The following is a 25,561-nucleotide window of genomic DNA, read 5'->3' on the forward strand; positions in this document are numbered from 1 at the left end:
ATATGGCTATAAAAGTATATACGTATGTATGTGTGTATGTGTGATCATTAGAAAACATCCCAGGCTGAGAGTCAGAGAGGAGACTTGGGGTCCAGGAACAACCCTACCACTTACAAGCTGTGTGACTCCAGGCCAATGGCTTGCCCTCTCTGAGCCTCTGTTTCCCTGCTGGAAATGTGAGGGCACTAAGACCCCGTTCCAGAGCCACTGAGGGGACTATGGGAGGAGAGAGCCAGAGCCAAGCCCGGGTGAGGCCTCCAAGGGGACCCTCAGGTCTGTGCCAGACCCACCAGCACAGCCCCACTTCTGATCGGCCCTGGGCATCCAGGGGCCCCAGTCCGGAGGGCTCCAGAAGATCTCCAGAGAGCTTTGCCTGCAGAAACAGACTCTCCCATGAGGGAAGCGGCACGTTTTCTGATCCTCATCTCTTCCCCCTGCCTCCCAGTTAAAGAGTGATGTGGCGCCAGCTGACAGATGTCCCAGCCGCGGCCCCATGCCGAGTCTGGCTGCGGGATGACCTCCCTCGACCATCAATCAACAGAGAGGTGACCAGCACTCATCCCAGAGAGAATCCATCATCGGTTCCCTGCTCACCCATCTCCTTCCAGCAAACTCCCTCAGGGGAAGGGCCGGAGGGAGTCTTTCCATGGGAAGGAGACAGCGTGGACACCAGAAGGAGCCCTGGGTCTCAGTGTGGCCAGTGTCCCTGAGCAGGTCCATCGCCCCTCTGGGCCTTGGTTTCTCTTCTGTACGTTTAGTCTAAAGCTGCTAAAAAATCAACTCAAACAAAAAGAAAAGAAAACCACACTCTGCCAGCCAGAGAAATCTGCCTCTGGGTGATCCAGCCATAGACAGAAAGATTGCAACTCTGCCCTTGACAGAAGTCAGCTCTCAGGATTCTTGACAGAAATCAGCTCTCAGGATTCTACCTTGCTCATAAAATCTCCCTTATATGTGTGTGTGTATATGTATGAATATATATATTTAGATGTATATGTATATATATTATATATGTATTATATATGTTATATACACACACACACACACACATATATATATATAATCTGTCTGAGATATATGCAACTGGCCAACTCATCATATACCATGTATAATGAATGATGTGCTAGTAAATCAACTCTCTGAAAAAAAGTAAGACCTAATTTGTAGTGTGTATTTCTGTGGTGTAAACACTCCCAACTCCATAGCTGGTGTTAAGGAACACACACAGATTCAAACTCCAGCTCTATGACTTACTAGCTGTGTGACTTTGGGCAATTTACCAAACCTCTCTCAACCTCAGTTTCCTCATCAGTAAAATGAGGATAGTAACACCTGCCCCACCTGCCCTGAGATTCTCATGATGATTTTTTAAAATAACATAAAGATGACATCTGCCATTTTTAGTGCAGTGGTTACATGCCAGGCTCTGTGCCATAAACTTTATATATTATCTCATTTCTTTCTATAATACCCCTGTGAAGTAGGTACTATTATTCTGCCCACTTTACAGAGGAGGAAACTGAGGCTCTAGGAGGTTAAGTGATGCACCCAAGGCACACAGCTGGCAAGTAGCAAAATAGGGATTTGAACCCAGGCAGTCTGGCTCCAGAGGCTATGGGCTCACCCACTGTCACACCAATAATAGATGTAAGATCCCTGACATACAGTAGATGTTGTCCACATCAATTACTGGCTAATCGTCATTATTTTTTTAACAACTTTATTGGAGTATAATTGCTTTACAATGGTGTGTTCGTTTCTGCTGTATCACAAAGTGAATCATCTATACATATACATATATCCCCATATCTCCTCCCTCTTGCGTCTCCCTCCCATGTTCCCTATCCCACCCTTCTAGGTAGTGGGATACCTACCCACTGAACTGGGACATTTCCTCCAGGGCTATGCCTTGGGGCTTTTGGATCAAGTCTGTGAAGGAAAAGGAATTCACCCATCTCTTTTGAAGAAGATCAAAGACTGAAGCAGATTAAAACACTCTCTTGATCAGACACAACCTTGCTGTCCTCTGACCTGTTTGCCCTGAGCCAGGTATAGCTTGCAGCCTCACTGTGTTGGGGACATTTGGGGCTGTGCAGAGACCCAGGGAAGGAAGCAGTGGAGGGAGGGGGCAGCAACAGGTAAGGCTGATATGTAGAGCCTCAGCCTGTTCCCCTAAGCACCCACTGGACAGAAGAGCAGTGGTGGTGGGGGGCATCAGAGAGACTTGGGATTAAATCTGGGCTCTCCACTGGCCAGCTGTGTGACCTTGAACAGATGAGTTGACCTCTCTGGGCCTCTGCTTCATCCTCGGGAAAATGGGGATGTTAATGCCCACCTTACAAGGTTCTGATGCAAAAAGCACCTAGCACATAGCAGATGCTCAAGACACCGTGGCTGTCAACATTTATTTTATTTAGACAAGCCACTGTTTCTGAGCCAATTATGGTCAGCCTCCTTCAAACTCAGCAGCTGTTAGCCAAAATCTGGCTGGCTGGTTTCAATATAATCAGGAGTCTGAAGGCCACCAAAGGCTTTTCGGAGAGTTGGTTGCGTTTCACTGCTAGTTATTTGCAAAGTGTCTGGAGGCTCAAACCCAGCCCAGGTGGCTGGTTCTTCAGGGACCAGTCTCTGGACTGAAGGGTACAAGCTGTGTGCAAGAAACCAGCTGTTTCTTGCACATCTACAGAGCAGCCAGGTGTACAATGGAATTTCAGCTCTTCCTTTTCAAAACACGGGTCTGTGGCCACAGTCAGAAACCAAGCCTGGCTAAGCCCCAGAGGCAGCTCAAGTGGCACTCAGCTTACATCTGCAGAAAGGGCAGGTTGGTGCTGACAGCTCGGGGCCCTGCTCCAAACCTGTCCCTCTTAAAAGAGCCATCAGCCAGCTGAGCTGTGACCTTCCTGTAGAACGTTCCAGTTGGGGTGATCGGGTGCGAGATGCTGCTAAATTCCATAACCCATCCTGGAATCATCCTTGTTAGGTAGGCAGGGCAGCATGGAAACAGCCAAAGAAGGACTAGTTCTCTGCTCTGAGCAACCCCAACCCCACCTGAGTGTGTCCCAACTTCTGGCCATCAGTTAAAAGCAAGGATAGAGCAACAGAACTTGGAGAGGAGCTGAAGAGGAGAGGAAGGAGGCGGTATGCTTAGGGCTTCATTACAGGGGTGGGGGGAAGAGGGGTGGCTGGGAGGGACTGATGTGGCTGGGAGAGGGACAAAGCAGGAGGCCTGGGAAGCAGTGTAGGTTTTCTTTCCACCTCTGCTGTGTGATCTTGAGTACCCTGTTGGCCCTCTCTGAGCCTTTTCTACCTTATCTGAGAAACAGAGAGTTGACACGACTGCAAGTCGTATGAGATAACTCGGCGTTTTTCACTGCTGTATCCATGGCACCCAGCTCAATGCCTGGCACACAGTAAGCCCCCTATAAATAATTACTGAATGAAGATGCCTCTCCCTCCATCCCTTCTTCATGTAATTTTCCCATAGCTGAGCTTCTAATTAGAGAAGAGTTCTATGCGGGTACAGACTGTTCCTGATGCAAGAAGCAGTCAGTATGTAGCTGATTTCGAAAAGCATTGATCTAGCGCATTTCGATCCTAATGAGGCAGAGACATGAGAGAAGCCTTGGCTCCTGCACCCCTCTCTGGATTTGCTCTTCTTCCTCAGCCATGGTGGGGCTGACAGCTACCGCAGCCAGAAGGTTCCTCGCGCCCCAAAGCCAGGACTGCAAGCCCACACACCTCCAAGACTGGGCAGGTAACGGGAGGGAGTGGCGCAAGGTGACCTCTGGGCTGGACTGATCAGTATCCGCCCCGCCGCAGGGCAGTTCCCATCAGGCAATCATTGCTGCATGAAATGCAAGCTTGGTGCAGCCAGCGCTTATATTTTTTAGAGATGAAAATCTAAATCCTTATGTGAATTGCCTGATTTTTGTTTCAGTAACTAATTCAACAATTTTTTAAAAATACTGGATGAGGCAAACAGAACATTCTGCAGGCTAGATTGAGCCAGGCTTCTGAGGTCCAGTGCGTCGTGAAGACACACCTTTTCAAAGGGGGAAGACTCGGCCCTTGCCCTAAGGGACCCGTCAGTCTGATGGTGGAGACACAGCTCTGCCTTAGGGAATCCCCTGGTTCTGATGGGAGAAGCAGAAAGAGACAAGCATTACAGATCCTTCCAGAGCAACCCACAAAAATGTACAGATGAATTTCATGCACACTAAAACCACAGGCTGCTAGCAGGGAGCCACAGGATGGAGGATGAGTGTGTTGGCAGGGGAGAGCGTCCCACATGGGGAACATGGCAGATGCAGAAACCCAGTGGCAGAGCAGAGCAAGGTGGAGAGTGGACAGACGCAGCCCTGGAACATCTAAGCCAAAAGGACTCCTATGGATCACTTGGTCCCATAATCCCAATACACAGACAGGAAAATAGAGGCTCAAAGACAGGTGGAGGGCTTCCCTGGTGGTGCAGTGGTTGAGAGTCCACCTGCCGATGCAGGGGACACGGGTTCGTGCCCTGGTCTAGGAAGATCCCACGTGCTGCAGAGCGGCTGGGCCCGCGAGCCATGGCCGCTGAGCCTATGCATCTGGAGCCTGTGTTCCGCGACAGGAGGAACTTGCCCAAGGCCATGCAGTAAGCTGTGACACAAAACAGGACAGGAATGAAGTCACAGGATACCAGGCTAGGGGTGGGAAGGGGGCCAAAAAGCCTACCTGAGAGATGGCTACTTAGCTACTTGGCTAGGTGCATGAGGAGCCTCTGGCTGGTGACTCACCCCCACTCCCTTTGGCCTGTGAGCTGGCGCCAGGTAGAGGGCACCATCTCCAGCCACGGCTGCCCTTTGAATTAACCTTCAGACTGTGCAGATTAAGAGTTCCATCTGTCTTCCACCCAACAGGCTCCAGAGGTCTGACAGGGGACGTGAGTTGGGTCCCGAAGGGGCCTGGGACTAAGGGAAACCTGGGAGGATGTCCCAGACACAGGAGGCCTTGGCTGCCAGGATTCGGGGCCTGTGGAGGTCTGGGAGGGAAGCTGAGTGGCCCCAATGGAGAGACAGCCAGATGTCCAGGGCCAAGAATTTCACCAGCATCCATTTCCCTGACTCTTCTTGGCAACCCTGCAAGTCCAGGACTCTAGGGACCCATTTCACAGATGAGGAAACAGAGACTTGTCCAAGGCCACCCAGCCAGAGTAGCAGCTCCGGGGTTCTGAGCTTTCAAAAAGGGAAGCCTCGTGGTGTCACATCCCTCCTCAGAGCCTTTCCCTGAGCCCCACCCATCTCTCCTGCCTCATCTCCCCTCGCTCCTGCCCTCAAGCTGGCCCACCACCCTCTCCTCACTCAGGGGCTTTACACTTGCTGTTCCCTCCTTCTGGAACTCTCTTCCACCATCCTCCCTCCACACAGCTGGAGACATCCATGAATCTGCAACGTTCAGGGCAAGAAGAGCAAGAACTTGGATTTCCCTGGTGGTGCAGTGGTTAAGAATCCTCCTGCCAGTGCAGGGGCCACGGGTTCGACTCCTGGTCTGGGAAGATCCCACATGCCACAGAGCAACTAAGCCCATGCGCCACAACTACTGAGCCTGTGCTCTAGAGCCCTCAAGCCCTAACCACTGAGCCCAAGTGCCACAACTACTGAGCCCACACGCCACAACTACTGAAGCCTGCACACCTAGAGCCCATGCTCCACAACAAAAAGAAGCCACCGCAATGAGAAGCCTATGCACCACGACGAAGAGTAGCCCCCACTCGCTGCAACTAGAGAAAGCCCTCACACAGCAACAAAGACCCAATGCAGCCAAAAATAAATAAAAATAAAATTAATTAATTAAAAAAAAAAAAAGAAGAGCAAGAACTTGAACCAGAGAAGATGAGGGGGATGGGTCTGGATGGACCAAGCTGCTTGGGCAATTGGGAACCAGCTGAGGACATTTTCCTTCTGTGTTATTGAAGTTGAATTTTCTCTAAAAAAGTTTTGAGATATAAAATGCATAAAGGTGGGTGTGGAATTTAAGTGAACAGCTCAGTGAACTCACATATCTTCATCCATGTAATTTCCACCTCTATCCAGGCATAGCTCATTTCCAGCACCCTGGAAGCATCCTGTGCATCCCTTTCCAGTCAAAACTAACTTCCCCAAGATGTAACACTATTCTGACTTCTGTCACCATCAATCAGTTTGCCTTTTCTTGATGTTCATACAAAGGGGGTCATAATGTATGTGGCCTGTGGCAGATGGCGTTTTCCAGACATGGTTGCAATAATATCTCCCATTCCTCTTCTTACCATGTGACACTGACCCTACTCCCATAGAGTAGTGGGGTCTGTGCCCCCGCCACTTGATTCTGAGTGGACCCTATGACAGCCTTGACTAAAAGAGTATGGTGGGAATGATGCCATCTGACTCCTAAGTAGATCACGAAAATGCCATGCACGTGCTCTCTTGGGACACTCACTCTTGGAACCCAGCCACCATGCTAGGAGGAAGCTCAAGCAGCCTGTGGAGAAGCTCATATGAGAGGAATCATAGCACTGGCTGAGCTCCCAGCCAACAGCCAGCGCCAACCTGGCAACCATGTGAGTGGTCCATCTTGAAGGTGGGTTCCTCTGCCCCAGCTGAGCTACCCATAGATGCCTTGTGGAGCAGAGACAAGCCATCCCCCACCATGTTCTGCCTAAATTGCATCTTGTGAGCAAATTAAACAAGTGTTCTTGTTTTACGCCATTAAGTCTGGAGTGATTTATTATACAGCAACAGGTACTTGAAATCTGGTCCATAAAAAGGTTTTTAGCAGAACAGTGATGTTCAAATAAGTCTTTTACCCTTATATACAATGAAAGACTCAACACAAATTGGCTTAAGGAAAAAAAGAAAGAAGAAAAGTGTAATGGTCCTCATAACTAAAAATTTCAAAGCGGGGTTTGTATGAGTTTGCTTGGGCTGCCGTAACAAAGTACCACAGACTAGGAGCTTAAACAACAGAAATCTGTTGTCTCACAGCTCTGGAGTCTAGAAGTCCAACGGCACGGCTGGTTCCTTCTTAGGGCAGTGAAGGAGGATGTGTTCCAGACCTTTGTCCTTGGCTTGTACATGGCTGACGTCTCCCTGTGTCTTCACATCATCTTCCCTCTATGTGCATCTCCATGTCCAAATATCCCCCTTTTATAAGGACACCAGTCCTACTGGATTGATTAAGGGTCCACACTACTCCAGCATGACCTCAGCTAGTTACATCTGCAACAACCCTCTTTCCAGATAAGGTCACGTTCTCAGGTTCTAGAGGTTAGGACTGCAGTATTTGAATTTGGGGGCACAATCCAACCCATAACAGGGTTAACTCAGTCGTGGCCAGGTCCAGGCTTTCATGGCTGCTGCCAGCCTCTTACTTCTCAGCTTGCTTTTCTATGTTTGAGTCATTCTCAGGCTCCATGTGATGAAAAGATGCTCCAGGCCTGCAGTTCAAGGTCTGAAGTACCAGCAGAAAAGAAAGCTGCCTCTCTCTCTCAACAGCCCCAGCGTGAGTCCTCTCCCATCTCTTTTCCTGGGATTGGGTTGTGTAGCCACACTGAGGCTGGTTTTAGTGGTCAAGGAAGGCCATGCTTTAATTGGTTGAGCCCGAGTCCAAGTGGACCCCTGGAGCAGGGCCGGGATGGGCATCAGAGTGAATTCCCGGAGAAGAGTGATGGGGCCAGAAAGCCCACGACAGACACAAGAGGACGTTTTGAACACATGGGTCTTGGACCAGAGCCCTCCGGTGAGCAGAAAAGGGCAGGAGAGTGTGGATGGCTTCGTGCCAACCTCTCCAGTGGCCAGCAACACTCCTGCAGGACCAGGTCCTGCCGTTCCCAGATCTCCTGTGTCACATTTCCACTCAAAGAGCAGCAGGCTGAAAGCCCAGCCCTGAGATTATGAGAAAAAATAATATGTCAAGGCACTTATTAAAGATACCCAGAAGACCCTTCGAATGTCAAACAGCTGTGAGCAAAACCTAATTTGATGATCTATGTGTTAATGAATCCCAGACATAAGGATTAAATTCTCTTTAAATTGCACATGGTTTTAAAATGTATTTCCCTCTGGTGTGTCTGGTTCAAAATAAGGTTAGCAAAACACCTGTGAGGCAGGTCTGACTGAGCAGGGGCTGAAGACAGCCCTGGCTCGGGCCCCGGGGAACTTATAAACTGGATAAAGAAAGAGATACACGGAGAGATGGGTCATCGTCGGTGTGGACCAGCACAAGCCAGGGCACGCTGAGAGGGCAGCTCGCTGTGTGTGGTTCTCTCACTTAGCAAATATTTACAGAGCCCCTATGATGGGCCAGGTACTGCCCAGGGTATTGGGGATGCAGTGGTGAGGATGGAAGCCACAAATCCTGCCCTCTTGAAACATTCAGGTGAAGGAAACAATTAATAGAGAGGCAGGTTGCTCATCAAGGTAATTTCAGAGCTTAATAGTGCTATTAAGGAAAGAAACACAGTGATGTGATACAAGAGTAGGTTGGGAGGCAAGGGAGAGGAGGTTATCTGAGAATAGGAGTGAACCGTGGGAAGGCTGGGGGAACAGCAAGTGCAAAGGCCCTGGTGTCAGCACAGTCCTGGCCCGTTCGGGAATCGAAACAGGCGGAGAAGGAGTGGGGAGGTGGCACATGGCAGACACACACAGCAGAAGACTCCACAGCTGGGGGTGTTGTCAGAACAGCAACACAGATGCACATAGTGCTGGGAGACCCAGGTAAGAGACAGAATGAGAGCTTTAACTCAGTCACCACTGGGAAATCAGCATTACATGCACGTTCTGGAAGGGGGCGTGGTGGGGCTGCTGGGCTGCTCGTCACACTCAGTTTCCTGATTCCGTGCCGGTTACATGGGTGAGTCCACTTCTAGGAAAGTCTTCAAGCCACATGTGTAGGATCTGTGCACCTTTCCATGGGTATATTAATCCTGAATAAAATGTTTACTGAAATTAAAAACTTAGGTGCACAGGAAATAGCAATGCACTTTTTGCAAGAATGCATACCAAATAAAGATGGACCTCAGTGCATTGGAGTGGTTGTCTGGGAGGGATGGGGATGAGAGGTTTGTAAAAAATCTTTCTGGAGTGCTCAGACACGGTTTCAAGGGACATATGTGTATCAGCTCACTCACATATTTTACATTCTCAACAACCCTATGATCTTGATAAAGCTTACGTTCACGTAGAGAGGGTAGACCAGTTTTCCCTATTTAACAGATGAGTTGATTGAGCCCCTGATAATGAATGAATGGGTGAGTGAATGAATGAATGAGAATAGGCAAGCCCTGGTGCCTCTGAGTGACTCTTGAAGTGCAGGTGGGAAGTTGCCGACAGAAGCTTCAAAAGCCAGTGCTGAGTGTTTTCTCCACCTCCTGCAAGTAGGATTCCCTGCTCCTGGACCCCACTCCGGTCCACCTCCGGTCAAGGTGAGAGCCGGCCCCTTCTATAACTTACACAACCTGCACGTGGCACCAGACAGGTGCCCCAACAGCCAGCAGCTCTCTGGAGCCTAGTGACAATATGACGTATTGGCAGCTCGGCTGCTGGAATGACAACAGGAAGGATGTGATAACTTTCCCCGCCCCCCATCTATTTTTATTTCTCTCTGCACCTTGAAAGACAAGGGTTCCGGCAAATTGCTCCCATCTGCTGATAGAGACTTGAAGTGTCTTGAGCGGCTTATCGACGTCTGAGCCCTGAGTTCTGGACCCAGAGACGAGGAGCCCGGCTGGGGTGGGGGAGGAAATGGCCCAGCCTGGGCTCCAACCCCTCCAAGTGGAAGAAGCCCTTGCAAAAGGGGTGCAGGGGGGGCCGGGGGAGGGGAGGATGCCAGGCCACATGCATGAGGGCTCTTCTGTCATGTCCTGGCCATGTGACCCCAGCAGGCCCACCCACGGTCCTAGTAGCCACATCCATAAAACAGGTGGGGTCCTCCCAGGCCCTCCCCTGTCACTGGGATGTAGTGGGGTGGTGGGGGGAGTTTTGTGAATCGGTGGCCAGATAATGTTTGGCCAACCGTCCAAGCTGATACCCTGAGACGATATTGCTCCTGTGCGTCCTCAAAGGATCTCAGTGCCTTCACTTCCTGCCCCACTGTGTTAGGGGCAGACCCCCACATTTAGAATGAGGCCAGGCAGCAGCTAAATCCCAGTGCCTCCATTCTCCAGCCTTGTGAGCTGGACAGGTCCTTTCTCCCCTCTGGGCCTCAGTCTCCTCATCTGTCCAATGGGGCTATTGCGGAACATCACTTGTGAGCAGATACATGTTAAGCACTTGCCACTGGGCATCTGGCACATAATAGATATCAGCAGGTGAGGGTCACTGCTATCTTGTGATCAAAATTATCCAGGAACTAGGCTGAGCAAGTGAGGCACCTGGGATGTAAATTTTAAGGAGGCACTTTCTCGCTCCTTAAATTTTAACCCGTTTCATCCCCCCTTAGTCTCACCCTGTGGCCCAGAAGTGTGGCCTGAGGCATGATGGTGGGGCAGCTCCCATTATTTACTAAGTGCTTACTGGATGCTGGCCACTGTGTTCCCTGAGGGTCTTAAGGTTCATTGTTACCCTAGGTGTCCTCATGGGAGGAGATGGGTGTCAGCTCCCCAAAGCTGTGTCTCTCCATTGCCAAGGTCTCCAGCCCAGAAGCGGTGGAGTCCAGATCCGAGCAGGGTGTCCAGTGATTCCACAGCTGTAATCATTCCTGAGCAGCGTGCTCTCTTTTGCTGGCTCGGCTTGCTTCTCTGGGGAACATGCAAGGCAGCCCTGTGCTGCGGGTGCCTCCACACCCATCCCCATACCCACATTCCCCCACCTCTGGACTGGCTGGGGTTCCTCCCCTGGTGCTCTAACTGGCCACCTCTACTCCTGGCCCAGGGCTCAAGGCCTCAGTGACAGGGACTAAGGCCACTCCTATCATCTTGAGGTACCCCTGAGAGTGGACAGGGCTCCGCCTCTTGTGGGCTGACAGGTCTGTGGGTTCGGCCACCCGCTGCCAACCTGGTCCAGGGGTGAGGCTGGTGAGCTAGCGTTGCTGAGGGCCAGACTTGCCCACGGCACTGTTCCTTTCCATCCTAGCGCATCCTGTAATCCGCAGTTATCTTATTTATAGATCGGCTGATGTGTTTATTGTCTGTCTCCCCCATAGGAGATAGGTTCCATGAAAGCAGGCCCCAGGGCATGCCTCATCATACTGGGTCCCTAGGGCATAGATCCACCCTGCCTGGTGGTAGAAACTCAATAAATATTTGCTGAATGAGAGAGCACCTCAGTGAAGGAGGTAGGGGGTCTTCCCATTTGCAAACAGGAATCAAAGCTCCAGGGAAGAGCATTTGAACCCAGGACTTGGGAGCTGCAAGCCCTGCATTGTTCTTCCTCGAGGATGCCAGGACTGATGTCATCTCAGGGACCTTGCTTGAGAAGGGAGTGTGGTATAAACTGGTGCTTGCAAATAAAATGCAAATGACAATGCAAATATCACAGGGCTTCTTCCATGACGTCTGACCTCTGGGAGAACCTTCTGGGAGCCGCTTGTCTGTGGGAAGCTCTGCTGTAAACTGGCTCCCTCCAGGTGGCAGCTGGGGGTGGGAGAACCCTAGAGGAGGCAGGGTGGGCCAGGGGCCAGGTTATGACGCTGGCCCTGACCCCAGTCGGTCCGGGTGCTCTGAGGTCTCTGGGTGGTGCGCACAGTCCTGTGGACTCAGACCCACCCTTCCCACTCTGCAGAGAAACCCAAGTGCTGGAGTGTGGACCCTGCTGTGATGATGAGGTCTAGAATCCTCATCCCTGCACCAGGTTTTATACCCATGATCCCATTCGGTCCCCACACAAACTTGAGCAAGAGGGATTTATGTGCCCATTTTACAGATGAGAAAACTGAGGCTTGACCAGGTTAAATAACTTGCCTGAGGCTATAGAGACAGCAAGTGACAGGGCCAGATGTGCCTGCCATTGAAGCTGCCCATCTGAACCCCTGCATGATACTGCCCACTCACCCCTTCATCTCCTGTCCTCCTCGCCCACACATGTCCATGTGGTTCCTGGCAGTGCCCTCTCTGCTCTCCCTTGTGCTACAAGGCCTCACCATCCTCCAGCCGGTGGAAACCCTCCTCCTTCAGGCAGCCCTCCTTCCATCTCTCTCTTTGGGGAGCTCTGCAGTGAGGAGAGGCTGCACCCACAAAGCTGTGACTCCACTTCCTCCGCATTTCTTGCCTCTGTCATGCCTCCTTATTTCTTCAGCCCCCACCCTAGTCCAAGCCACCATCACCTCTCACTGGGACAACTCCTACCACCTCAGCCACACAGGCCTGCTTTCTGTGCTTCCAGCCCATCATGCCATTTCTGCCCCAGGGCCTTTGCACCTTCTGTTCCCTCTGCCTGAAGCCCAACGTTTCTAGTGGTTTGCTTGGAAATGTCATAATTCAAGGCTTTAGCTGACTGTTCATCCTCCCCAAGGTTACTCCCTATCTTGTCTCTCAGATTACATTTATGTCCCCCAGCCCCCAGAGATCTGTGTGTTTCCTTGTTTCTTGTTCGTCTGGCTCCCTTAAGGTATGATCCACGGGGTGGGGACCTTGTTTCTCTTCTTCACTGCATTCTTCTGGCCCAGAGCAGGCACTCAATAAATATTCGTTGCATAAATCAACCAATAAATTGAAAAGTTAATCACAAAAGAAGGTTCAATTTTTTTTGAAGAGGCACTGGTTCCAGAGCCACATGAAGAGCCAAAGCCAGTATCCCAGAGAGCTGATGGGTATCACTCAGTCGGTCAAATAGTCGGTCAACAAACACTCACCCTGTCTCCTGAGCTTGGAATCCAAGAGAGAAGAGAAGTTAAACATCAGGGGATGAAGAGTCCATAGCAACTCGGGCTCCAAGAGAGCTGGCATCTTGACCATCTCTTCACTGTGTCCAGCCTTTGCCAGACTCTGAGGCACCAGGCCAGGGAACTCATGCATTCATTCAACTTCTGCTCACTGGAAGTGGTGAAATGATTAACCCTGTGGACCTCAAATCCTGCCTCTGCTACAGACTGGGAGCATGGTTCTCAAAAGCTTTCCTTGTTCTCTGGGCCTCAGTTCACCCATCAGCAAATGGAGGCAACAGTGGTATCTCCCCTGGCAGGCCGCCATGAGGAGGAGTTAACACAGCAGGGGACACCACGGTCCCTGGTGCATGTGAATGCTGCCCACTATCACCAGCCCCCTGCAAAGTGCCAGCTGGGCCCTGGGCGTACAGAGAGGACCTGGATGCTCCCTGCGGGATACTCCCGGACACACAACAGAACAAGAGAGCCACGATGAGTGTGGTGAGTGTCACAGTGGACAGAGGTGAGGACATCAAGCTCGCCCTGGGGACCAGCACAAGTGCCCCGACCTGTCAATCTCCCCGCCCACATCCCCATCTCATTTTTCTGCCTTAAAAACATCTTTCCTGAGAGCTGACATTGTTGGCTCATTCCCTCCCTGCCAGTGGCCCCCAGGCGCTCTGAGGCCTCCTTCAAGGGGCAGCAGCCTGCCCTCCCCTGTCTGCTGAAGGTCCAGGGTCTCTTCAGAGAGCGGCAGGGGTCTCCTGGGTAAAGGCAAGAGAGATGGGAGAAGCCTCCATCCAGCCCCCCACACGTGGGACTTCCCGGGTTTGGCTGGGGAGGGGTTCCATCTTACAGGGGCAGGGCCACCTGGGGCCTGAGCGAGCTTGTTCGGGAGTTCCTTGTTTTAAGGTCCCACATAATAACAGAGGGGGGCAGGGGCACGGCCCTAGATGGGGAGGGGGCGCCAGACAGCCTCATCTCCCCTTGGCAGCCTCAGAGACTAGCGAGGTTCAGAAACTAATCAATCCACCACCTCCTGCACAAATGGGAAAACTGAGTCCCAGGAGGCCTAGGGAAGGGTGACACCCAAGGTCACACAGAGAGACAGGACTGGCACTCAAGTCTCCTGACACCCTCAGGGACACCCCAAAATACAGGGCACAGCACTACGCTCTGAATGAATGGCTGAGAGTGCACAGTCTGGCAATCACGGGGTCCCCACCTCACCCAGCCTCTGCTCCCTGTGTGTGCCTCTCCCCCCACCCAACAGTGGACCAGAGACTTGGGACGCGGCTGAGTCCAAGCCTTTGACTCTGCTGCCCCCAGGTGGTCACTGGCTTCAGTCTCCAGCTCCAGGTCCCTGATTTGGCTGTTGGCTGGTCCAGGAATGGGTCCACGGGAACAAGAATCTGGGGAAATGAGGAACCAGGGATGAGGGAGATGGTGAGAGGGAGGTGAGAGAAACACACACACACACACACACACACACACACACACACACACACACACGATCCCGTGGAAAGAGCAGAAGCCAGTCAGTGTGGAGGTCGGGACAACCCCTGTGGGGGGATTACAAATGGCAGCAAATCCTTGGAGCTCCTGACACCCAGGGGTGGAGTCTATTTCCCTCCCCTTGACTCTGGCCATCCCTGGACCAGTTTGGGCCAATAGAATGCAGTAGAAGTAATACTGTGTAAGTCCCAAGACTGGGCCGTAGCTTTCCCCCTTGAGAACACTCCTTGGAATCCAGTGGCATGTTACCCAGTAAGGAGGCCACGTGCAGGAAAATCAGCTGAGCCCTCAGCCAATCCAGCAGCGAGGGGCACCACAGGGGTGAGCCATCTTGGATATTCCAGCCCCAGCACAGCTTCCACACAACGGCAGGGCTGGCTGACACTGTGAAGAGCAGAACCACCACAATCATGACAGATAACAAGTGGCAGTGCTTTTGTAAGCCACTACGTTTGGGGTGGCTTGTTACGTAGGAATAGATACACAAAACAGAGCTCCCCCACCCTTAGCAGCTGTGTGACCTTGGGCTTGTCACTTAGCCTCTCTGAGCCTCAGTCTCTGCGTGGCATCACAATACCCAGAGTAGTTATGGAGATTAAATGAGATGGTGTGTGCAATGCGCTGAGTACCCAGAACCCACTAATAACTAAGGTACTGAGCACACCCCAGGTGCCAGGCAGCCTGTGCCCAACATCTTATGAAACCTCACAACAGCCATGGGAGGCACTCAATTTTACAGCTGGGGAGGCAGTTTTCCCAAGTAAACACTCCCAACTCACAACGAGGAAACTAAGGTAGAGAGAGGATAAGTAACTTGCCCCAAATCCTGAGCTGGTAGAAAGAGCCAGGATTCGAATCCACATAGTAAGCACAAAAATAGAGGACAGCTATCATCATCGTCACCAGCGCCACTAGCATTATCATCACCTTCTCCACCATGATGTCCATTGTCATCATTGCCAGCGTCACCATCACCATCTCCACCATCATCACTGCCAGCATCAACATCACCATCATCATCTCCATCATCATCATCATCACCATCCTCCTCCTCATCATCTCCATCATCATCCTCCTCCTCATCCTCATCATCTCTATTATCATCTCATCAGCATCACCAGTATCATCATGATCATCACCATCTTCATCTCCATTATCATCTCATCATCATCACCATCACCATCATCATTATCATCATCAACATTATGCTGTGTCCACAGGAAACTGGCAAGAAGGAACTGCCATGTTCCAGAACAGCAAGAAAGCCAGAGTGGCTGGAGCAGGGGAACTAGCAGGTGAGAGAACCTCGTAAAGAAGAGTCTTGTAAGGCCTTTGGCTCTACACTGGAGCCACTGCTGGGTGTTGAGCACAGCTGTACCAAGATCTGGCTCATGTCTTAAAAAATTCCCTCTGGGGCTTCCCTGGTGGCGCAGTGGTTGAGAGTCCGCCTGCCGATGCAGGGGACACGGGTTCATGCCCTGGTCTGGGAAGATCCCACATGCCGCGGAGCGGCTGGGCCCGTGAGCCATGGCCACTGAGCCTGCGTGTCCAGAGCCTGTGCTCCGCAACGGGAGAGCCCACAACAGTGAGAGGCCCGCGTACCGCAAAAAAAAAAAAAAAGAAATTCCCTCTGGCTGCTTCTCAGAGATCAGACTTGTAAGGTGGAAGCAAGGAGACCAGTGAGGAGGCTGCCCAGCAACACAGGGCGAGACAGTGGTGGCTGAGTCAGGGTGGTCCCAGTGCAGGTGGGAGAAGCAGTCAGAGCCTGGATAGGTTCTGCAGGTGGAGGGCTGACCAGGACTCCGTGACAGGTTGGATGTTGCTTTATTTCAGCTTCCCAGCCCCTCTGAGAGTATGTGTGATTATTCCCATTTTAGAGTTGTGTCGACTGAGGCAGAGGACTCAAGTGTCTCTCCTCGGCTTACTCAGGGCAAGGGTGGCCCAGTGTAGCTCTGCAGTTAAGTGGTGCTGCCTGTTTCCAGAAGCCCCAGAGATGAGCTTGGGGCCTCGGACAGGGTGCGGTGAAGGGGGCCGACACCTGCTTGCCCAGCACCCCATAAAGCAAGCCGGAGCATGAATTGATGGGCCACTTAATGGCCCAGAGCTCAGAGCAGTCATGTCCTCAGCAGTTTATAAACTCATGAAAACGCCGTGGTCATGGCCACACATCCCTGCCTCCTTCAGCTGAGAATGAATGGGCTTTCCTGGGGGAAGAGCCCACAGGCTGCTGGGGTGTCTCTGAGCTGGGGCATGACTGAGCTCTCATGTCACTTCCTACTTCCCCTCCAGCCCTGCCTCGAGGGGCCTGCTTGTGGCCACCACGTCCCCATTTCCCAACCCTGCCTCCTGGCTCTCTCTCCCCTTCCTCACTCTAAAAGGAAGCCCCCTGGTGGGGGTAGGGGAGAAGACAAGGGAAGGAAATTTACACCTGACAACACCTACCAGGTGCCAGGCTCTACCTGTGATCATCACAGCTTCCCGGTAATGTCAATGGAGAGGCGACAGGGTGACGCCTGCAGCGACTGGAGAGGGGGTGGCTGGGGATGTCCCCACCCCCCCACCCCCAGGGACTGGTAAGGCTCTGCTCCCACCCCCCAGCGGAGCAACGGAGCCCTCTCCCCTCAGGAGCCCACCCCAGGGTACCTGGAGGGACGTCCTGAGGGGCACAGGCCTCCAGGGCCCGAGAAGGTGCGATTCAGCCCACACCCACTACAGGTGGGGCCCGAGCACCACCTCGTGTCCTTTCGCGGCTACAAGGTGGCGGCGGAGCCGGTTCAGACACGGGCTGGGCTTTGAAACTCTGCCTTCAGATCCTTCCTCGCCTCATTCCCTTTCTGCTCTGTCCGCATACCATCTGAACTATTATGTACTCCATACATTGCTGTTTAAATCAACTCACATGCTTTACTTAGCTTCATCCATCAAATCCCAAGTCTGATGTGTTAGTTGCATTTTTCCTAATACGTTTTAAAAGAAATACTAAATCCACAATTTCAAAAATTGTATTCATGTGCCTCATAAAATCTCCTCCCCCCGCGCACTTTGGACAACGCTCCCCACTCAAGAGCTGACCACTTCTTTCTCTGGGTCATTCAGTGAGGGTGGATCCCCTCCCCTATGCCCAGGGAGACAGACATGGCCCTTGTCCTCTCCCAACTTACAGCCCAGCAACAGAGCCATTAATCAAAGAATTGCAAAAATAAAGATAGAATTATGAAAATGTTATTAAATTATAAAATTGGTTTGCTATCAGGAAGTAGGAAACACTGGATAAGTCCCCATGAAAGGGATTTGACCTGATTGGGGAAGTCAGGGAGGGCTTCCCAGAAGAGGTGGTGCTTGAACTGAGACCTGAAGGAAGAGCAAAAGCTAACTGGGTAAAGAGGGAAAGAGAGAGTGTTCTGGGCAGAAGGACCAGCATTTTCAAGATCCCCAAGGTAGGAAGGAGACTTTCCATGAGTTCTTAGTCTCTGCCTTGGAACTTGGCTCCCTGCCCACAGCCAGAGTGGGAATTCTGCCTGTGTAGCCTCCTTCCTTACCCTCAGCTCCAGCCTAATTCACCCATTCACATCTTCAGCAGTGCCGGGCACTTCCTACCTCTTCCCTTTTCATCCTTATAACCCTGCAGTTTTACTCTCAGGATCCCCATTTCCAAGTCAAGGAAACTGAATTTCAGAGACGTCAAGTTACTTTCCCAAGGTCACACAGCTTGGCAGAGCCAGGATTTGCCCCTCAACCACCAATCTGATGGGAGTCAGAGGCTGTGCTCTCTGACTGACGTCCCAACTCTTACTCTTGTGGACTTCAAATCAGGAGACCTGGGAGCAATGCTTGACTGAACACAGACTTGCTGAGCAAATTTGAGCAGGTCATGCCTCCTCATCTGTAAAATAATAAGGGTGCACAGTAATAGCTAACACGTGTTGTTCCTCACATCCACCCTTTACAGTAAGCACTAGTGCTATTCCCATATTGCGGATGAGGAAACAAGCTCAGAGAGGTTTAGTGACTTGTCCAAAGTCACATAGCTGGTAAGTAGCAGAGCAGCACGGAATCATTTCCAAGGTCTTTTCTGATAATAATGTTCTCAGCCTGATTTTCCCAAGGAATCCCAGCTTGTCCCTGAAATGTCAACCAACCTCTGACCCCTAACGCAGGGCTATGTGCCCATTTAGTTCACTCCCTGCTATCCGTGGGTTTGAGACTTCTCTCTCCAAAGAGATGGAGGCCCAGGGTGCCACCTGCCTCACATTGCCAGGTCCATAGCAGGCTAAGCCAGCTCCCTGAGGTTCTGGCAAAGCCCATCCCAGCTTCCCAGACCACCCATGCAGCCACCATCACAGAGATGTATTGACCCATTTAGAGTCTCTGGGACAAGCCTTTGCTCTTTCTGGGGGAATCTCATTCTTCTGATCTCCAGTCAATACATGGGTTTGCTCGTGGATCAGAAAACATTTCATTGCCGGCTCTGCAGCCCTCTGTCAAAGCCTCCTTCACTCCCAGGCACAGCCCGGCTCCTCTGGGAGCCCTGAGGCACCTGGGCTGACCTTCCCTAGCCCAGGGCCAGGCTGGCCTGGCAGGAAAAGGCAGAGCCAGGGTGTGAGTGCAGTCCTGGCTGGGGCCTCCCCTGGGGCCCGCGGGGACTGAGGCGACACAAGCTCTAACGAGGCCATCAGGAACAGGGTATGCGAACCCTTCAGCCAGCACCAGGAACTGGCTGAGGCCCTTTATGAAATATGAGGTCCTGGATCCTCCGCTATAAGAGCCCCCATCAGATGGGAGAGACCTAGCTTCTGCCTTTAGGGAACCCCCCAGTCAGATGGGGGAAACCAAGCTTCCGCCTTTGGTAGCTTCAGCCTCAAAGAAGGCAAGACCCCAAGATGAAAACAGCATTCAAGCAAAGCCACAAATAGACAAAGGCAAATAGATGCCCAGGAAATGGAGGCTGGACCATCTGAGCTAAGAGTTTGACAAGGGATTGGAATCAATCACGGCTGGCTCCAAGGGGGAGGCAAACATAACACTTTTGAGCAAGGGAAACTATGGACTGGCCAAAAATATGAGGGCGAGCATCTTGAGAAAGGAATACCATGCAAAAGCTCCAAACCTGGAATGAACTGTATAGACTGTGCAAAGGCTGGCAGTTGAGGCGTTGAGGGGTAGATCTTAGACCGTCAAAGAAGAGCCAAGTTTTACTAAGCACTTAACTATGTTCCAGCTCTGTTCTAAGGGCTCCACGGGTATCATGTCATCTGGTCCTCGCAGCCACCCTGTAAGCCAGACGCTAACATGTCGGTATTATCATCCCGAGGTTAAGATGAGGAAGTTGAAGCACAGAGAAGTTAAGTAACTTGCCTAAGGTCACAAGCTGGTAAGTGGTGAAGCTGGGAAGGTTCTAAAGAATGACCCCATTTAATCTCTCTGTTACAAATGATGCCTAAGACCCAGAGAGGGGGGACTCCCTGCTGGTCCAGTGGTTAGGGTGTGGTGCTTCCACTGCAAGGGGCGTGGGTTCGATCCTTGGTCGGGGAACTAAGATCCCACATGCCGCGAGAGGGGCGGCAACTTGCTTAGTGTCATCCAGTGAGTGGGAGGCAAGCCCAGAATGGGGGCTGAGGCTGTGGTTTCCTGGACCCCAGGAAGGGACATCAACACGTGGAGTTCGATCTTCTCTAGACCTGATTGGTCCAGGGAGCGGGTGGAGGTGGGGTAGGTTGGCAAGAATGATGCGGAAGGATTGTCGTCAGCAGGAAGGAAAAGGCAGCCGTGGTGAGGAAGTCTTAGACCTCTACAGCAGCTGTCTGCCAGAAGTTTAACATCATCTGGTATTAAATGCTTAAAACAGGCAAAGGATTTAGATGACATTTCACCAAAGAAGGTATATAGACAACAAATAAGCACATGAGAAGATGCTCGACCTCATTAGCCATTAAGGAAATGCCAATTAAAACCACAATGAGATACCACTGTACACCTATGAGAATAGCTACAATTCAAAAGACTGACCATACCGAGTGCTGGTAAGGAGGTGGGACACTCAGACACTGCTGGCGGGAAGGCAAAATGGTGCACCCACTCTGAAAACACTTGGCAGTTTCTTAAAAGTTAAGTTAGCACCTACTATGTGATAAAGCCATTTCATTCCTAGCTATTTACCTAAGAGAAATGAAAGCAAATGTTCATTGAAGCTTTATTTAACTGGCCCAAAGCTGGAAACAACCCAAATATCCATCAACAGGTAACAGATGAACTGTGATGTATCTATACAATGGAATACTTGGCAACAAAAAGATACAAACTATTAATGTATATGACAACATGGATGAATTTCAAAATAATTATGCTACAGGAGGGAGACGCAAGAGGGAAGGGATGTGGGAACAGATGTATATGTATGAGTGATTCACTTTGTTATAAAGCAGAAACTAATAAAAAAATTTTTTAAATAAATAAATAAAAAATAATTATGCTACAGAAAAAGCTAGACAAAATGAGTACATCCTGTATGATTCCCTTTATATAAAATTATAAGGAACGCAAACTAATCTACAGTGACAGAGAGCAGAGCAGTGGTTGCCTTGGGGATGGCTGGGGCCCAAGGAAACTTTTAGAGGTGACACATGTGTTCATCAACTTGAGTTTGGTGATAGTTTCAACAGTGCATACAAAGAGCAAAACTTGTTGAATGGCACGTTTTAAATATGTGCAGCTCATTGTATGTCAACTGTATCTCGATAAAGCTCTTTAAGAAAGTAGTCTGGCGTTGGACTTCCTTGGTGGCGCAGCGGTTAAGAATCCACCTGCCAATTCAGGGGACACAGGTTCGAGCCCTAGTCCAAGAAGATCCCACATGCCGCGGAGCAACTAACCCCGTGAGTCACAACTACTGAGCCCACGTGCCACAGCTACTGAGCCCATGTGCCACAACTACTGAAGCCCAAGCGCCTAGAGCCCATGCTCCGCAACAAGAGAAACCACCACGATGAGAAGCCCACACACCGCAGTGAAGAGTAGTCCCCACTTACCACAACTAGAGAAAGCCCACGTGCAGCAACACAGTCAAAAGTAATTAATTAATTAATTAATTAATTTTTTTAAAAAGAAGAAAATAGTCTGGTGTTAAGCAGCCCAGAGGGACAGAAAGACCCCCCTGGACCAGGGTGGTCTGAGGAAGGCACCTACAGACCCTCAGTGACCCACATAACCCCAGCCTCCACCACAAAGCCTGGGATTTCAGGAGGCCTTCAGGCAAAGGAGTTAATTAGCCCAACCCTTTATGGTACAAAAGGGGGAACTGAGGCCCTGTCCACTGCACCACAGCTGTCTCCAGGTTCAGCACAGTGGTAAGTGCATCCTACTGGCATCCCCACCTTTCACATTGGTGGTAAAACACTACATGCCCCAGAGCTGAGCACAAGCCTTGTCTAGGGCCACTCAGGTGACTAATGTGCATTGATCACTCTGTGCTTCAGTTCTTCGTGTGTAAATGAGGGTAAGAAAGCTGGATGCTTTCTGAGGATGCTTTCAGGAAAACCACTTCTATCTGCCTTAAACCACAAAGGGAATCCATTGGCTTACATAGCTGCAGCCCAGCATTGTCTGATCAGGTAAGGTTTGATCCAGCAGCAGCTCAGAGATATGACCAAGACACTGGTTTCTTTCCATCTTTGCTCTCTGCCTTTTGCAGTGTGGATTTCCCCACAAAGCTGGCAACTTACGTGGTCCCAAATAGTGGCTGGCAATAGGCCAGCAGCTGTAGGCATCCTTGGTCATACCCTGCCGGAACAAGAGGGCATCTTTGCCCCGGCATCCCCAGACCAAGAGGGAAGGTGCTAGCATTCTCTGATGAGCAACACCATTACCTGGACAAGTGCAGGCCTGAGGTATCCATATCCCCTGGGAACTAAAGGGTGGAGTTCTAGGAATGGGAGGCAGGGGAAAGAGACAGTGGGGGTGGGTGTCCTGAGGTATGGGGGAGGGAAGTAGGGAGAGCGAGCTGCAGCAGCTGCCATAACTGGCCACAGCCAGGTCTCTGGTTAATCCAAGAAGATTCCTTGGAAGAAATGGAGTTTTCCAATTTGTGGGAGGAGGGTGGCCGAGCCAGACAGAAGCCACTCTCCAGGTTCATATTTTTTAAACGTGTCTGAGAGGGTGCATTTGAGAACAGAGACTAGTGTATGAAGCATAATGTGCATCCTTGGGCAGTTTTATTTTAAATTTCATTTCATTTCAATTTTTGAATAACGAATGCATTAACTTGCTTCAAAAACCAAAAGACATAAAAATGTACACAGTACACTCTGCTGCACCTCTGTCCCCCATCTGTCAATTCTCAGCACCCCTCCCCCACAGAAAATCACTGTTCACCGTTTCTTATGGAACTTTCCAACATTTCTTCTGCATATCCACGCAAATAAGAATATACATTCTCAGTCGTGACTCTTTTGACACAAAATGTAAAATGTTGAACACGCTGTCTTTTCCCTTAATGTTTTCTCTTGACCTCGGCATTCCATCTTGTGGATGGACCATAATCATTAACTAGTCCCTTATTGCTGGGTGTGGGTTGTTTCCAATTATCTGCTATGATAAACAATGCAGTGGTGAGTAACTTTGTATACAGTTGTCATCTCACATATGTCCAAGTATTTCTGGAAGATGAATTCCCAAAAGGGCATTGCTAGGTCAGAAAGGACATGCATTTGAAATTTTTTTTTTTTTTTTTTTTTTTTGCGGTACGCAGGCCTCTCACTGTTGTGGCCTCTCCCATTGCAGAGCACAGGCTCCGGACGCGCAGGCTCAGCAGCTATGGCTCACGGGCCCAGCCGCTCCGCGGCATGAAGGATCTTCCCAAACCGGGGCACGAACCCGTATCCCTGCATTGGCAGGCGGACTCTCAACCACTGCGCCACCAGGGAAGCCTGCATTTGAAGTTTTGATGGCTGTTGCCAAGCTGCCCTCTTCCTTGCTCTCACAGAGCCCAGACACTCAGACGTTGTCCCACCAGCAAAGCAGGAGAGGGTCTATTTCCCCAACGGACTCATAGACAGAGGGAATCATCTTACCTTCAGAGTTTTGCCAGTTTGATGAGGGAAAATGACCCGTGGCTGTAGTTTCCATGGACACTGATTCTACTACAAGTAAGCTGAACTGCTTTTTGGACATCTAAGCATATCCAGACTTCCTTTTCTGTCTTTTCTTCCTCTTCTGAACTGTCTGTTCATACCGTTGCCCAATGTTATACTGGATTGTTTGACTTTCTCAGATCAATCTCTATAAGTTCTTCTGGAGAGAGATTATCCCTTTGCCTCTAATATGAATTGCAAACATTTTTTTCCCAGTTTGTCATTTGTCTTTTGACTTCACTCGTAATAAGATTTTTTTCAGCATGCAGAATATTTTTTTATTTTTATGTAAGTAAATTCACCAGTCTTTTTTAATGGCTTCTAGATTTTTAAGTCATAATTAGGAAGTCTCCTTGCACCCTGTTACTCCCACCATGTTCAATGCCGTATTATTTACAATAGTCAAGACATGGAAGAGACCTGAGTGTCCATCGATGGATGAACGGATCAAGAAGATGTGGTATATACAACAATGGAATAGTACTCAGCCATAAAAAAGAAGGAAATCTTGACGTTTGCAACCACAAGGATGGACCCTGAGGGCATTATGCTAAGTGAAATAAATCAGACAAATACCATATGATCTCACTTATGTGTGGAATCTTATAAGCAACAACAACACATCTCATACAGGGAGCCGATTGGTGGGCAGTGGGCAAAATGGGTGAAGCTGGTCAAAAGGTACAAACTTCCAGTTATAAATAAATCATGGGGATGTAATGTATAGCATGGTGACTATAGTTAACAATACCGTATTGCATATTTGAAAGTTGCTAAGAGAGTACATCTTAAAAGTTCTCATCACAGAAAAAAAATTAAGTATAAAAAAGAAAAAGAAAAAAATACAAAAGAAAGTCCCTGCACTTTAAAATCATAAAGGAATTCTTCCATGTTTCCTTTTAAAATGTTTATGGTTTCATTTTCACATTTAAATATTTGATTCCTTTGGGGTTTGTTTGTTTTATTTAAAAACTTTAATTGAAGTATAGTTGATTTACAATAGTGTGTTAGTTTCAGGTGTACAGCAAAGTGATTCGGTTATACATATATATATACATATATATATTGTTTTTTCCATTCTTTTCCATTATAGGTTATTACAAGATATTGCACAGTTCCCTGTGCTGTACAGTAAATCTTTGTTGTTCGTCTATTTTATATAAGATAGTGTGCATTGATTAATCCCATACACCTAACTTATCCCTCCTTCCCTTCCCCTTTGGTAACTGTATGTTTGTTTTCTATGCCTGTGAGTCTGTTTCTGTTTTGTAAACAAGTTTGTTTGTACTGCCTTTTAGAGTCCACACATGAGTGATAGCATATGATATTTGTCTTTGACTTACTTCACTTAGTATGATAATCTCTAGGTCCATCCTTGTTGCTGCAAATGGCATCCTTTGTAATTTAGTTCAGGGAAAGAGTAGAAATGCAAAAAATTTTTTCCAGGTGGCCATTCAGTTGCCCCAGCACCATTTATTGAATAATTCAGCTTTTCTCCATAGGTGATGTAGTAACATTATCAAGTGTTAAATACCTATCTGAATTGAAGCCAATTTCTGGGTTTCTATTCTATTTCATTGGTCCATTTGAGAATTCATGAGCCAAAACCACACTGTTTTAATGATTGAAGCATCATACATAATACGTTTCTTTCCTTCAGTGCCCTCTTTTTTCCAGAGTTTTCCTGGCTATGCTCACTGGTTAATTTTTCATGTGAACTTTAAGATAAACATCCAGTTCACTGAAAACTGTTGACATTTTTCCCAGAATCAAAGTATATTTATCAACTGGCTTTGAGAGCATTAGAATTTCATGGTGCTGACTCTCCTTCCTCAAACATGATCCATCTTTCCATGATGCATCACATCTTCTTGTCTCTTAATAGTTGTGTTAATTAAAATATGTATTGAAATATAACACGAATACAGAAAAGTCACACATCGTTAAGGATACAGCTGGGTGAATTTTCACAAAGAGAATATCCCATGAAATTTCCACCCAGATTGAGAAATAGAAAATGGTTAGCACCTCCTCCAAGCCCATCCTCCCCAAAAGGAGCCACTTTCCCCAATGCTACCCTCAGGAGTGTTTCCTGGTTTTGAACG

This window comes from Hyperoodon ampullatus, assembly GCF_949752795.1.
Source record: "Hyperoodon ampullatus genome assembly, chromosome: 2".
Lineage (NCBI taxonomy): Eukaryota > Metazoa > Chordata > Mammalia > Artiodactyla > Ziphiidae > Hyperoodon > Hyperoodon ampullatus.